At 39.4% G+C, this 15,628-nt stretch overlaps 1 protein-coding gene across 3 annotated transcripts in view; it reads left to right on the top strand.

Annotated features, from left to right (window-relative positions):
- Positions 1-15,628, top strand: part of CMSS1 (cms1 ribosomal small subunit homolog) — a 377,532-nt gene that overhangs the window by 236,865 nt on the left and 125,039 nt on the right. The window contains exon 1 of one of the 3 annotated variants that reach the window (XM_027582449.1): positions 10,820-10,914. The exons of the other annotated variants lie outside the window; for them this stretch is intronic. The gene's annotated coding sequence lies outside the window, so the exon portion shown is untranslated. Of the gene's footprint in view, positions 1-10,819; positions 10,915-15,628 lie in introns of those variants that run through there. 3 annotated transcript variants of the gene reach the window in all.

Below are 15,628 nucleotides of genomic sequence, written 5' to 3'. Positions count from 1 at the left end.
ACATTATCCCAGATTCTTTTACCACTTGAGCTTCCCTAGTATTCGAAAGGCTGGCCAAAGGTCAAATATTCGCATGCTTTCAAGATAGTATATAGTGTTTAAATCCCCTCCTTAACCAAAGATGCAGTTATACTGAAGAGGGGATCCAGAGCAAAGGTCACAAACTAGCCCAGACACCACATAACTTCCCAGATATTTTTTCTTTGGCCTGATGGTTTTTTAAAGAAATTGAATTAGTTGCTAACGAGAGCAGATATCACAAAGAAATCCAGGTATCTGGCTTTTTTTGAAAACTCAGATCTGGCAACTCTGGGTTCACATTTCTGCAGCTGTCCCTTCAGAGTATGGGCTCTCCCCTGCACAGTGGGCCAGTTTGGACTAAACCATCTCATTCATTTATGTTACCTATCTGGCTGTTGTTGGCATTTGAGCTGTCCACCCCTGACCCAAGACTTAAGAATTTAACCTTCATTTTCTTCCTAATGTGGTGCAAATAATTGTATTGAACATACTGGGGCCAAAGAGAGCAGATCATTGGTTTTCCTTCCTTCGGCTTATACTGTCTTTTGGCAGATTTCCACCAATACCCCCAAGTTCAGTGGTAAGATGCACACCTTCAGTCATAGTGTGTCAGGATTCCATAGCCTTCCCCCACTTTTTTCTCACTGTCTCAGATGTTACAGTTGAATTCAAATGTAAGAACTGAAAATTTCAAAAGTGGAAGGTAATTTGAAACTCAATCTCATGTTATTCTGTTGAGGTTAAATTTCATTAATCATAGCACAGGCCCTTCCTGAAACTTTTAAATGTGCTTTCCTAGCCTGTGGAGCCTCTTATGGCCCGTTTTACTTATCCTTTCTGCTTCCATGTTCTACCATTTACCTCTTGGTCCACTTATTCTGACTTCAGATTAGAATCGTCTTTTTGGAAGTCTCCTATCTAAACTCTTACGAGTGTCTTCCCTATAGTCACTGATCTTGCCCTATAGAACATCTCTGGGCCACCCCTGTCCTGGGTTTAGGGGTTCTCCCTGTCCTAGTCTCATCACATCAATTTCTTCTTACCCTCATAGTGTTTCTGTAGAGGGCTGTCACCTCAGCCACTGACCTTGGGATCCTGAACAATGCCTCTCTGGTTTCTTGGAATCATCAATATCACTAAAACACCCTCTTAATTTTTCATTTTCTCCAATGTCATTGGCACACTCAATTCATTCAGCCGATGGAATATTATATTCACTGTATGATTCATGTGGCCACATGGTCCTCTCCAGAATTCACAGGACATATTATCATGTTATGACAGTCACCACCTGATAGTAGGAAAACCCTAATTTGTGTTTCCTCATATTAGTAAATCCTAAAGAACCCATCTTTACCTTTATTTTAAAGCTTCTTGGAATTTCTGATTATAAAAATAACATATTCATTATAGTGAATGTAGAAAATACACAAAAATACAAAGATAAAAATTACCCAAAACTGTACCACATAGAATCATTGTTAACATCTTGATATGTTTATTTTCACATTTACATTTTAATCTTTTCCTGTCCCAGTTCTTTAGTTCTCAAACACTCTTGAGAGAAGGGCAATTTTTGTGACGAAATTTAGAGAAAAGAGTTATAATAACCCAAGAAAAGTCCAGCCTTAATATTTCATAATGTTCTCAATATTGTACACATTCCTGCTTGTTTTTATGTTAAATTATTTAGCCTTCTAAATATGATGAATATTGGGTTTTTTATCACTACCCCCCAAGGAATGCAAAGATTATCTCTACAGTCCTCTCATTATTCTGATAGGATAGATTGTATCATGGGCAATCCATGTGTACAGAGCCCTGGCTTAGTCTTAGGCATTTGTCATGGACTGAATTATGTACCTTCCCACCCCAAATTCATATAGTTGAAACCCTCCCTCTCCCCATAAGTGATGGTATTAGGAAGTGGGGCCTTTAGGTGGTCCTAAAGGATTAGATGAGGTCCTAAGGGTAGAGTCCTCATAAATAGGATTAGTGCCCTTATAAAAGTCATAAGACAGATTGCTTCCTTTCTTGGCTCTTCACCATGTGAGATAGAGAAGTCAACAGTGTGCAGTTGGAAGAGGGCCCTCACCAGAACTTGACCATGCTGACACCCTGATCTTGGACTTCCAGCCTCCAGAACTGTGACAAATTTCTGTTCTTTGTAAGCCACTCAGTCTGTGGTATTCTGTTATAGCAGCCCAAACTAAGACGGCATTCAAGGAAGAAGGTCCTGACGGATCTGGCTGTAAAGACACAGATAAAAGAAGGTTCATACTTACCCAAGGTCATGAGTGCCTGATAGACCAAGATCTCACGCTAGGGCTTTAAAGGGGGAAAAGGTAGGCAATAGAGAAGAAAACTATTTAGGTATATTTTATAATAGAAAAGTGTTAGGGACCAAGAATTATTATTGGCTGAGAATATAGCAAGCCCCTAGCTGGAAACCCAAGTCTGACAGCGCTGAGATTTTCTCACAACATTTTCAGCTGATGAACTGATGAATCTCCAACACATCATTCCATAAATATTGTTAAACATTCTAGACCTCACATTCACCTTTTAAAATTTTATGGGAGGTTTTTAGAAACTTAATAACCTAAAAATATCTATTTTAAACAAATGTAATTCAGTATTAAATTAATTGCAGTTGCTGAACTTACTAGCTGGTGATACAAAGATAAGGAAAGTTCATACATATTCTAGTTGAGCTAAATAGCATCTAGGTGAGAAATGTTTCTAGCACTTGCTGGCTTATGTGCTAGTGATTAATAAGGGTGTCATAATATAATTAACACAGCTAATGCTGAGTATATAGGTAGCTATAAACAGATGTCTCATTGCTTTGGAAATCCATACAATCAGGTGACAGCTCCAGACCATTAAAAAAAAAAAAAAAAAACTGAACAGGTGGTTTGTCTGCAACTTTGGAGTAGCTCTATAAGAGGAAGTGATGATTGGATTTCTCAGGGTGGCAGATTGTAATGGAAAGCTCTGGACCTAGAGTCAGGACAACTGGTGCTGGCAGAGCCAACATTTAGCTGTTATGATCTTTGCATATCATATGCTTTCTTTACTTCTCCAGTGAACTAGATAAACTTTTCTTATATTCTGCAACTTTGCATTCTCCATGTGCGTCTGATCATTCTATAGGAAACCAAGAATGCAGTGAGATATTACTTTAAGGAAAGATGACGTGATCTCTAGTACTGAGCTTCTTGTCCAGCCTTAGGCATTTCAGTTTCATATACTCATTACATCATCAGGGAAAAAGGCCAATAAAAGCCTAGACCTCTCAGGCTGTAGAATCTGCTTATAAATTGGAATGGACAGAGTAGCTGCGGTTTTTCCAAACTCATGTTCTTGGGTATTACTAAAATGCATTTTATGTGCTGCATCTTGTTAAAGTTTTCGTGATGTGTCCCTGTAAAAGTCTGCTGGCCTCCTGCAAGCAGGGAATATGTCTTTGGTTATCTGTTAGCTTAGTTGGTTAAAATCCAAGACTGTGGGATCAGGCTCCATATGGGACAGTTGGCTTCAGGCAGAACAGTCCCAGCTTGCCCAGCTGGTTCAGAAACGCATGCATTTGATCTCAGAGGGCAGAAGTGTGAGTATGACTGGCTCAGCATAACCTGTTCCTCCTACTGGAAAATCACTCAGTGTCCATGTTCTTCTGACAGAGCTCGTTGACCTCAACCTTGTTTAGAATTACTGACTCTGAGCACAACGCCATGCCAATTTATGTATTCCTTAAAGATCCTGATGACCTTTCACCCAACTGACCATATAAATCTTTCTACATTTTGAGAGACTCTGATGAAAATAGCTTGTTATTGGAGGCTCTCTGACAGGTGCTGTGCTAAGTATTCTGCATGCAATCTCTCAGTCACACCTCAAAGTAATGCCATGCAATATGTGCTATTTTTATTCTTTTGCGGTTAAGAAAACTATGGCTGGAAGAAGTTATCTGTCCCAAATCCACTGACTGGCAAAGCCAGGACTCCAATCTAAGTGTGTCTGACCCCAGAGCCCATGCTCTGACCCACTGTACTGCCTCTCTCACGATACTACATTTTGGGATTTTAGAAACTGTGATAAGCTCCTAACTATGGCATGAAACTTTCCACAATCAGATGCTTATAAGTGGGTATGGGTTGTTGTTTTTTTTAAGATTTTATTTATTTATTTGACAGTAGAGATACAGTGAGAGAGGGAACACAAGCAGGGGGAGTGGGAGAAGGAGAAGCAGGCTTCCCGCAGAGCAGGGAGCCAAATGCAAGGCCCCATCCCAGGACCCTGGGATCATGACCTGAGCTGAAGGCAGACGCTTTACAATTGAGCCACCCAGGTGCCCCGTGGGTATGGGTTTTAAGTTGTAACTTCTTGAAATGAAAAATGAGGTCACCTCTTTTCTCAGACAGAGAAAACCTGACAGTCAAGTGAGGCAGATGTCTGTTCCTGGATGCTTCTGTAAGCTTCCCATTAGCGACCTCCTCTCTGCCCCAGCAGCTTGAGATACTCATATCCCAAATATAAAGCTTTGTTCAGCTTTAGTTCCTCAAACTTCTAGTTCAAACACAAACTCCCATAGTGGAGAAGTTGAAAGTCTCTCCACTTGTTTTCTTCTCTGAATCCCCCAGCATCTCACCATCACCTCAGTGCACTTTATACCCTCAAACCCAGAGGAATCAACGGATCAGTCAGACCAATTTTTCCTGATCTGCTCAGCAGCAGAACTGCAGAGGCTTTTCAGTAGAAGAGGGAAGCTATAAAATGTCTCCTGTTGGAACATTGAGTTAAGCCCTGATTTGTCCCCTGGAGCCACAGTTTCATCTGTGAAGTTTAACTTAAAGTTTCATCATTCAGCAATGTGTTTAGTATTCTGGAACTCTGTTCTTCCTGACCTTTTTTTTTCCCTTTAAATTTTTTATTGTTATGTTAATCACCATACATTACATCATTAGTTTTTGATGTAGTGTTCCATGATTCATTGTTTGTGCATAACACCCAGTGCTCCATGCAGAACATGCCCTCTTTAATACCCATCACCAGGCTAACCCATCCCCCCATCCCCCTCCCCTCTAGAACCCTGTTTGTTTTTTGTTTTTCAGAGTCTATCATCTCTCATGGTTCGTCTCCCCCTCCAGTTTCCCCCCTTTCATTCTTCCCCTCCTGCTATCTTCTTCTTTTTTTTTTCTTAACATATATTGCATTATTTGTTTCAGAAGTACAGATCTGTGATTCAACAGTCTTGCCCTTCTGAACTTCACTCACACTTGAGTGAAAAGGGGCAACTTGAATGCATGCAGAAGGCATTTGGTGCAAGTTCAGGAAAAGGTCCTTGGTAATATGCAGCTCTTACGGTGTATTTCTTTTGAGGCTTTGTAAATGGACATGAAATGAAGGCTGCCTTTAGGGTAATTTCTCTTTTCCCTAGTCAGCAGTACAAAGTAAGACTCCAAAGTTCATGGTTTTCCTTTTAAAAAGGTCATACTGACTCAATTCACTATTGACACAGTAAATTATACTCAGAGTTGAAGAGCCCCTAGATAATCTAAGTTGTTTCCATTGTCCACCTTCTGGGAAGCTATCATTTTAAAAACAAAATACCTCTTATAATTTTCTAAAAGAGCTTTATAAGTCACTGCCATTTGGTGCTATTAAAGAACAAGGTTGGGGCACCTGGGTGGCTCAGTCATTAAGCGTCTGCCTTTGGCTCAGGTCATGATCCCAGGGTTCTGGGATCGAGCCCCTCATCGGGCTTCCTGCTCAGCGGGCTCCCTGCTCAGCGGGAAGCCTGCTTCTCCCTCTCCCACTCCCCCTGCTTGTGTTCCCTCTCTCGCTGTGTCTCTGTCAAATAAATAAAAATCTTAAAAAAAAAAAAAAGAACAGGGTCTTCCATTTCACATTCTTCTTGAGACACTGTGTAAAACCCTTCACTCATGTGTCCTTACCCTGGCCTCCTTTTATCTTCATCTCCCTGATCCATCGCTATCATCTGCTTCTTCACTTGTGGCCTTTCTTCCTTCCCTTCAGGAAATAGTTTTTCAGCACCTATTATGTAAATAACAGTGTGCTAGACATGGGGAGGTGAGGGATGAAGATGAAGACAAAGGCCATGTCCTCCAAGGACTTAAAATGTAGTTCAGAGGTTGCATGTTTAAACGGCAGGGGAAAACAGGAAGGTGTACAAGAGAGTGGAAAGAGGCCAGGTACAGGACAGAGGGGTGATTGGGACTTTGCCAAAGTGGAAAGGACACGGCACTTCTGAAGGGATCAGTCATTCTGCAACTCCAGCTTATTGGAATCATCCTGGAATGCTGGCCCAGCATTGTCAGAGCTTCCAGTTTGTCTAAAAAGTCAGAAATCCAGATTTTTATGATGTGCCATCTCCAGGTTTTTTTAAATCCTGGCAACTAATTCACATTCTTCAAAAACATTGTGTAGGCCAAACAAAACATGTATGTGGGCTGAATTCAACCCATGGTCCTCTAATTTAGGGAGTTTTGGTCTGGTTAGTGAGGTAAATCACACATGTATGAAATCATTAATTTAAAATGCAGCCCATATGACTAAGATCGTAATGAATGACACAGAATGTTCCTGTTAGAGTTCAGAGAAAGGAGAAGGAGGACTGGGGAGATGGAACAATGATGGGCTCCAGGTGCTGTGGCCCCAGCTGTGCTGGGCATGTTGAGGGACTGTGAGGAAACTGGAGGATATGTGTTGGGAATTTGGTTGACCCACTGAGGTCTGGTGGCAGACAGCCTCCAATGCCAGACTAGAGAGGTTGGGCTTTACCTTCTGTGTCATGAGGACACACTGAGGATTTGCTGATCTGCAATTTTAGAAAATAAAATAAAATCTCTTGGTGGGTAAAGGGGCAAAGTAGCATGCAAAGAGAAACCATCAGGAGACTCCTGCTGCAATGCTTTCCCCTGTTTTCCATTCCTCTTCCTCTTACATCGCTCTACAGCACATCCCAAAACTTTCCAACTATTGCAATGCACTTCTAAAAAAGAAGCCTCCCTCTGGCAGGGTAGCTTTGAAGTATGCCAATGCCCTAAACCAGAACAATATAACAAAATCAGACCAGATTAGAGTAGGAAGGGAAAAAAAAAAAAAAAAAAAACCTTAGCTGCCACCTCTCATTGAGTGGAAACCACTGTTTAAAAAAGAAATAAGGTATCTCTTCGAGATATACAGATCTATCTAATACCAAGCTCAATCTAATATAAGCTACATATCTGTGTGGCTCTAAAATGGGGATGGGAAGGTACAGAACTACATTCTCATTAGGTATACGAGTTATTTAGGAATAGCTCAGCAGTAGCCACAGTCAGAAACCATATACACACTTTGCCATAACATTTATTAGCAGAATTTTCTTAAGGAGCCCATAGATGTGCATAGAGAAAATAGCCTTTCTTTTCAATCAAAGCCAAAGGCACTGTTAGAAAAAAAGGAAGAAAGGATACAGAGTTTTAGATATTAGAATATATAGCTATCTTCCAAATATACCTAAAGTACCAAAAATGAGTCATCCCTAAATACCCAGTTGAGTGCATTTGTGAGATGATGGGCTCCCCTTGTGTGTCATTGGACAGTTACGTGGGCCCCACCTCTGGACACTGGGATTTGGTTAGTCTAAGGTGGGCCAAACGTGGACTTTTGAAAATCTGCACAGGGGTTCAGGACCCTACATGACTTTGCTTAGAGACTAGAGTTTCATTGTTTGGCCAAAGTAGGCAATTCTTAGTTGTTCCAGACCTGATTATGCAGGGTGTTAATTTTCTAGGGCCCTTGTTTTACTTACTCTTCTACTCACATTTTCATCATTTTATTTCTTATTAGTACTCTACCAGAGAATGAGAAGAGAAAGAGAAAAAAAGCCAGAACTGTTATTTATTTATTTATTTATTTATTTATTTATTTATTTATTTATTTATATTTAAAGGTTTTTATTTATTTGAGAAAGAGAGAGAGAGCATGAGCTGGGAGGAAGGGCAGAGGGAGAGGGAGAAGCTCAGCAGGGAGCCTGGGATCATGACCTGAGCCAAAGGCAGATGCTTAACTGACTGAGCCACCCAGCCTCCCTGTTTTGTTTTTTTAAGAGTTACTTATTTATTTGAGAGAGAGAGAGCACGAGCAGGGGGAGGGGGAAGAGAGAGAGGGAGAGAAGCAGACTCCCTGCTGAGCAGGGAGCCCGATGCCACAGGGTTCGACCTCAAGATCGAGATCATGACCTGAGCCGAAACCAAGATTTGGACTCTTAACGGACTGAGCCATCCAAGCACCCTAAAACTATTTCTTAATAAGTCATTTTACTTTATAATAAGAGCAATAATAATAACAATACCAGTAACAACAGCTAGCACTTCTTCAACATTTATTACATTCCAGGCACTGCCTAAATGCTTTACACATATTAATTCATTTCATCCTCACCAACTGTGTGAGGTACATGCCATTACCCTCCCAATTTTGAGGTGTTAAAACTAAACAACAGAGAGATTATTACATTTACCTAATGTCTCACAATTTAGAAGGATCAGAAGCAGTATTTGAAGTCAAAAAGACTGACTCTGCAGCCTTCACTTTTTTTTTTTGGTAAAATATACAGAAAACATAAAATTATCATTTTAACCATTTTTAACCACACAATTCAGTGGCATTAAGTCCATTGCACTGTCGTACAACCAACACCACTATCCCATCTCCAGAACTTTTTCATCTCCCCAAACTGAGAGCCTTCACTTTTAAACACCACTCTATATATACCTCCCCAATAGTACTGGAAAATCTGGAAATGTTCACTGTTTGTGGTGGTTTTGTCTTCTTTGAACACAGAAGATTTAATACTTTTTCAATCCTAGCATCCATTACTCTCCATTTGTCCTGTGTGCCATTGCATGTATCACACAGCCTGTCCCTGATACAGTCAGTTACACCAGCCTGTCCGAGCTTCACACTGCTGCTATCTCTTCCCAGATATTTGTCTGTTGGCACCTGCATGGGCAATGACAGCTCCATCACTTCTTCTGGCTCTCATTTGACATTGATTCTAAGATGCATCCTAATATCAGGCGGCGTCTGGGTGGCTCAGTCAGTTGAGCGTCCAACTTTGGTTTCAGCTCAGGTCATAATCTCGGGGTCGTGTGATCGAGCCCCGAGTTGGGCTCCGCAGTCAGCAGGGAGTCTGCTTGAGGTTCTCTCCTTCCCTCCTGCCTCTCCTCCCAGTCCCAATCTTTCTCTCTCTCTGCCTCTCAAACAAATAAATAAATCTTTTTTAAAAAATAAGATGCATCCTAATATTAAAAAACTTAAAACTATAAAAGTTTAATAGCCATGTTATCTTACTTAGGCTTAAGGAGATCCAGTCTTCCAGGCTGATATGTCACTGTGAAGTAGCTTGTTCTGGTTCCTCAACATTCAGCCTACCACCACTGTGTTCCAAGGTTCATCCCTTCCAGCCTAGATTACTGTCATATCTAGTCTCCCAGTTCTGACTTTCTTGGACAAACTGGACATCATGAAATCTATAATCTTGAGCAGCTTGTCTAGTCTCTCTGAGCCAGTAGACCTTTTGTTCATTAGGAGAGGAGCATAGAATAGATAAGTTTCCTTTTGATTCATAAGGCTAAGATTCTAGGAGTTCTCAGACATCTTCAAGATGAAGATGGAATTTGGAGGTCATTGCTGCTAAAATCAAAAGAACTTAAGCTAGATTAAACATCTCTTTGTCATTATTTTACCACTTGGCAACTTGTTTTCTTTACTGCTGAGATCCCAGTGTCCTTATCTGCTACTTGTTGGCCATCTAAAACCTTCTTACCCCAAGATTCCTACTTGTTCTACTTGTTTCCAAATAATCCCCAGTATTCTCCTTTTTCCCTGTCTGCCCATTTAGAAAAAATATAACAGAAAATTTAAAAATCGACCCCATCCTTAATAATGATTTCACCATTAAAGATGTGAATGGCTTATTACCTTATATATGAATAGCTATATTAATTACTGTAAGTATAATTATTAATATATTATCTGAATACTTATTACTTAATTCAAAGAATGGTGGCCTCAAGTTTCTCTTAATTTTCTTACATATATATACTAAAAGGAAATTTATAAACCAAATTTAAAGACTTCTGAACTTCTATCCCACCCTTAACAATTAGCACCTTAGGTGCAGGGATGAATACTCTGTTCTCCAGAGTTTGACAGTCTTTTAGAAGTTATTTTAAGGATTATGTTAATTTGAGGGCTTGACTTTTCATTAAAAAAAAAAAGTTGAGGGCGCCTCGGTGGTTCAGTCAGTTAAGTGTCCAACTCTTGATTTCGGCTCAGGTCAAGATCTCAAGGTTGTGAGATTGAGCACCACATCAGATTCCACACTAGCCTTGGAACCTGCTTGAGATTCTCTCTCTCCCTCCCTCTCCCTCTACCCTCTTTCTCTCTCTCCTTTCCTCTGTTACTAAAGAAAAAAAAAGTTGACTCACCAGTTTTTTGGTTTTGGTTTTGATTTTGTTTTGGGGGCTGTTGTTGGGATTTTTTTTTCTAATTTATAAGATCCCCAGGAAAGAAGTCAACCTAACTTAAAACCTCATCAAAACTCTGGGTTTCAGGGCACAAAGGGAAACTAATTTTTAAGAGCATTTCATTTCTTCTCTCTGTAAAGAAGCCTCCAGTTAAAAAGATAAACTGATTTTTCTCTGTTATTTGAAGTATGGATAAGAAACCTAATCATCTCTCCACTTGTTTCCCTAGACTGTCACAAATAAATAATGTTGACGATAACCATTACCCATACTGAATGCTCACACCTTAGATTGGAAATGTTCTTCTAAATCCTCCTCTCAAAACTCAACTTCCTGAACCTTCTTGAATCAGGTAGAAGAACCCTTGTTTTTTTGTTCTATTGCTTCTGATTTCAGACATCTTAGAGGAACGGACGTTTCAGAAATGAGTTTGAGTCTGCTATAAACCTTAAGGAGCCCTCTTTTCTTTCTAGAGTTACTGGATTTTCTTCTGAGAATGTTATTGGGATATGGTGGATTGGAAAGACAGAGGATGTATCAAAGTAAACATTTTATGAGCTTCTGCTTTGCAGTTTAATTTACAAAGTAGACAAAACCTCTGAGTATTTCCTGTATATCTTAAAGGACAAATTTGTCACCAGTTCTCCAGCCCCACTGCCCCCCTTTTTCCAACTACCCATCCCGCCACACACACACACGCTTTTTTTTTTTTTTTTTTTAACATTAAAGCCACTCATCAGATGTGGGACTGGTGTGTGCATTTGAAAGCACCATGCTGGATTAAGTATGCTGTAACTTATTGGCTTAATTTACCGCATATAAGCCATTTTTCTTTTTTTTATGTTTTAACAAATGCAGCCCAATATTAAAAATGGAGAACTTAAAAACCCCTTGGCTCTCTAGAGGATAGAAGTCCTGGAGTGGAGGAAGGGAGACTAGCAGGAGGGCTTGGAAAATGTTTACAGTCCTAAAGAAACTTGTGATTTCCCCTTGCTGATTTTCTTTAGCCTCATATTCATTGAGGGCATGCTGGGAAATCATACTCATACATAGGAACTTTTAATAAGTTCCATGTTGCCATCTACATAAGATTTATTTTACCAAACAGCAATTTTTTGAGGAAATTCAGCAGTTACTTGTTCACATTAAATGTGAACACATTTAAAGTAACACATTAAATAGGTTGATAGAGGGCAGATTTGAACAAAAAAAAATCTAAATAAACAAACATGTATTCTTATTGCTGCTCATATATGCATGGAATACCAGTCTACCAACATATGCATAGCAGAATGCTATGGTAAGCATTATGTGTGATATAAGGAGAAACAGGATACAGTTCTTGTTTTCCGGTAAGTCTGATAGGATTGAGAGCCATGAACCCAAATGACATGAGATAGAATATTGAAATTAATATCATTGATCTATACATTGAGGAATCTACTTGATATGATGTGTTAATGGCAAGTAAATGTGGATCGCTGGCCCACTGCTACTCAAAGTGTAGTCTGAGAACTAGCTGCGTCAGCATCAAATATGAGGATTCTCAGCCCCCAACCCCAGACCTATTGAATTCAAATCTCTGGGGGGTGTGACCCAGCAATCGGTGTTTCAAGCGGTTTTTATATTTTAAAAGTCTCCCAACTAATTCTTATGCCATTCAAGTTTGAGAACCATTGCTCTAAGCTGCAGTTCCCAAGCCACTCCAATCCTCATGGTGGGTATTGTCATCGAAGTGACAAGTGAGGAAGTGGAAAGTCAGAGAGATAAGTAACTTTACTAAAAGTCGTACTGCTAACATTATAGCAGTCTAGATTCAATCCCAGTTCTGTTGTACCATTTCATAAATCTACTCCTTCTTCTACTCCTGCTGTCTCATCCTAGAAATTATTGTCAACCATGAAAGCCGTTTTTCTAAAGACTTCCATCTTGGTTTTCAACTTTTCATATTACTCTTTCTCCCTAACTAAAAAGGTACTCACTTTAATAATTTTACCACTGCTGTAGTGCCCATAGCTGTCACCATTGTGATGCTGAGGTGCAGATGACACTTTCGGTTTGTTTTTCTTGCCATGTCATCATCATATGGTCAGTTGATATCACCAGTGACCATGCTCTTATTCTTAATCAGTCCACCAGCATGTCAGTGTGTATTCAGATTTGGTGTAGGGAAGAAAACATCATTTTTGAAGTTGAATTCAATTTAACCAATAAGTATTTATTGTCCAGCTATTTGCCTAATACTGTGCTCTGCACTATAAAGGCTGGATGCTGAGAATGTGTTTCCTGGACCAGCAGCATATGCATATTATCAGGCCCCATGCTGGACCTTCTGAGTCAGAAATTCTGAGGATAGGGCCTAGTAGTTTATTTTTAAAAGTCATCCAGATGATTCTAATGCATATTAAAGGTTTTTTTTTTTTACATTTTTTTTCCTTTCTTTATTATTATGTTATGTTAATCACCATACATTACATCATTAGTTTTTGATGTAGTGTTCCGTGATTCATTATTTGCGTATTAACACCCAGTGCTCCATGCAGAACGTGCCCTCTTTAATACCCATCACCAGGCTAACCCATCCCCCACCCCCCTCCCCTCTAGAAGTCTGAGAACCACTGCTGTAAGAGACATGAGAAATTAGAGACATGGTCTTTACACTTAAAGAGATTATCATCAGTTGTATCTTGCCCACTTGTCAGAGACTAAATTCAGACTAGGGTTTCTAATAGCTAAGAGCTGATGGAGGTATCATGATTTTGCTTTACTGTGTCTGCAGGATTCAGAAATGCCTCCTGCAGCTCGTTATGGTTTTTTTTTTCTTCCTCTTTCAATGAAAGTCAATAATTCATTTATAAAACCACTTACAGAAACTTCAGTATGTTCAGATGGCAATTATATTTTTTTCTCTCTCCAGGGGTCTCAGTTGCAAAGAATTCTTATAGAACAGAATTGTTTTGTTTATGTAGGCAGTCATTTGCCATGTGGGGAGCTTGAAAACAGACTAAATAAATGGTTTCGATAGTGATGTCATGGATAGTGGTGATTAAAGCAAGGATAATACAGAAAGCTGTGTTTCTTAAACAGCCCAGGCCCAGACCAATGCCTGAAATTCTGGTTCAGTTTAAAGATTTTTGTGTGATTATATTTATAGCGAGTTATTCCTTGTTTTCTCTCAGGATATTCTGCTTCAGAAGTCTGTCTTCTTCAGAGAGATGACTGAAAACATGTATACTACGTAGATTGCCTACTCAAGTGTGCTCTGTATACAGAAGAGCAGGCCTAGACTGTGATGAAGTTACCAATTACAGGATCTCTAAAATGCACACTCTGGAAGCACCAGTCACACAGAATACGGGAGCTTTGCCTCTCAGTAGCCCTGCCTACATTTTCAAATCTCATTTGTGAAACAGGGAAATTTCTAGTGCTCACGGTTGACCTAAATTAGGGGATCCCTATTCAGAGCAAATTATACTAACCCTTTCATTTCTTGCCCTTTCTCAGCATTGTCACATTTCAAGTCATTTGGGCCTGTCCTGTGAGCCAGGTAGGAGTATAGGGAGAATGTGATACTTATACCTTGGATAGCTTGTAACTAAGCAGCCTAGTGAGAGTTTTAATGTATAAGAAAGGTCACGGTTTTTGTATTAAATGTTGAATCCTGGGATCTGATTCATCCCATTCTTCCATTGGTATACATAACTGAGAATACTGATTTGCAAATGAAGTTTGACCTAAAGTCACTTCATCTAAAATACTGTTAAATCATATGAATTTTGCAGATATGTTATTCAAATACATGTTTTTTTCAATGCTAATATAAGCCCTTATGATGAGGGAAGAACACCTAAAATTCACAAATTATCTAGGCTATCCAAGTCAGTAGCATGCCAGTTTGTATAATAAACCGATCGATGATTAACTAGTTTAAAAGCTGTGTACTATGCACTGAGTAGGGGATGAATAGTAATTTAAAATACAGTCCTTGTGGCCTCTGCCCAAGCCTAAAACCATATGAGCCTGCTATTTCAAAGTGGCTTTGTTGGCCATCCAAAAAGCTTCTAGGTTTAGTACAATAGAGAGGCACTATAAAAAGCACGATATAGTAAACAAATAAAACCATAGTTGTCCCTATATCCTACAACTCATTTGTGCCCTTATGTCACTCTCTATCCCAAAGACCTCACCAAGGATCCTTTAAAGCCTTCCTCAACATAATTCAAAACTCACAAGGAGTCCTAGAAGGAAGATAAACTCTAAAGTCAAAGAGACATGACTCTACAACTAATGATGGGAATTTCGGAATAACTGCTTTATAAAATTGTGAACAATTAAATGGAGCTGGTGTAAAATTACAAGACAACTAGAGAAATGCACACTTAAAAAAATACCATTTTTCATATATCAAATTGGCACATTTTGTTAATGATCATACCTGGTGTTGACAAAGGTACAGGGAAATAGGTGCTTTTGCACACTGCTGTTGGGAGTGCAGATTTCCTTTAAAACAATTTTGCAATGTTATCATAAAGCTAAATGGTTGGATGGGTGGCTGGAAAAGCAGTTATAGATAGACCCAGCAATTACATTTTCAGGTATTTATCCCAAATAAGTCATGAGAGACATAATAAAGATTTAGCTACAAGGCTGTTTATCACACTATTGTTTATAATACTAAAAAACTAGAAGCAGTTAGCATAGGACTGGAACTCTGTATGCATTGGACCAATACTACTTGTATTCCCTTCGACCTAACCTGGAACCCCTATCCACTGCTACTCCCACCACCATGCCTACCCAGTGCAACCAGTAAGAAAACTGGCTAAAAATGTTAAGTAACTTCCCCAAAAATGAACCAACCAAGATGAACTCCAGTATTTCAGCCTTTTAAAGAATTCTGTGCCAGTTACTGTTTTGTCTCTATTTCATTAAAATCAAGAATGACTTGGGCAGGCTCATAATCCCTTACCTTCAGTACTGAAATCCAAAAGCACAAGTTTATGAAGTAGTTTTATACAAACTCATTTGACAACAAAACTTGATCTGAACTGACACAAGTTTATTTA

This window comes from Zalophus californianus, chromosome 1 (genome assembly GCF_009762305.2).
Source record: "Zalophus californianus isolate mZalCal1 chromosome 1, mZalCal1.pri.v2, whole genome shotgun sequence".
Taxonomy (NCBI): Eukaryota; Metazoa; Chordata; class Mammalia; order Carnivora; family Otariidae; genus Zalophus; species Zalophus californianus.
The sequence above is the reverse complement of the archived record's forward strand: the minus strand, read 5'-3'. Positions and strand labels throughout refer to the sequence as shown.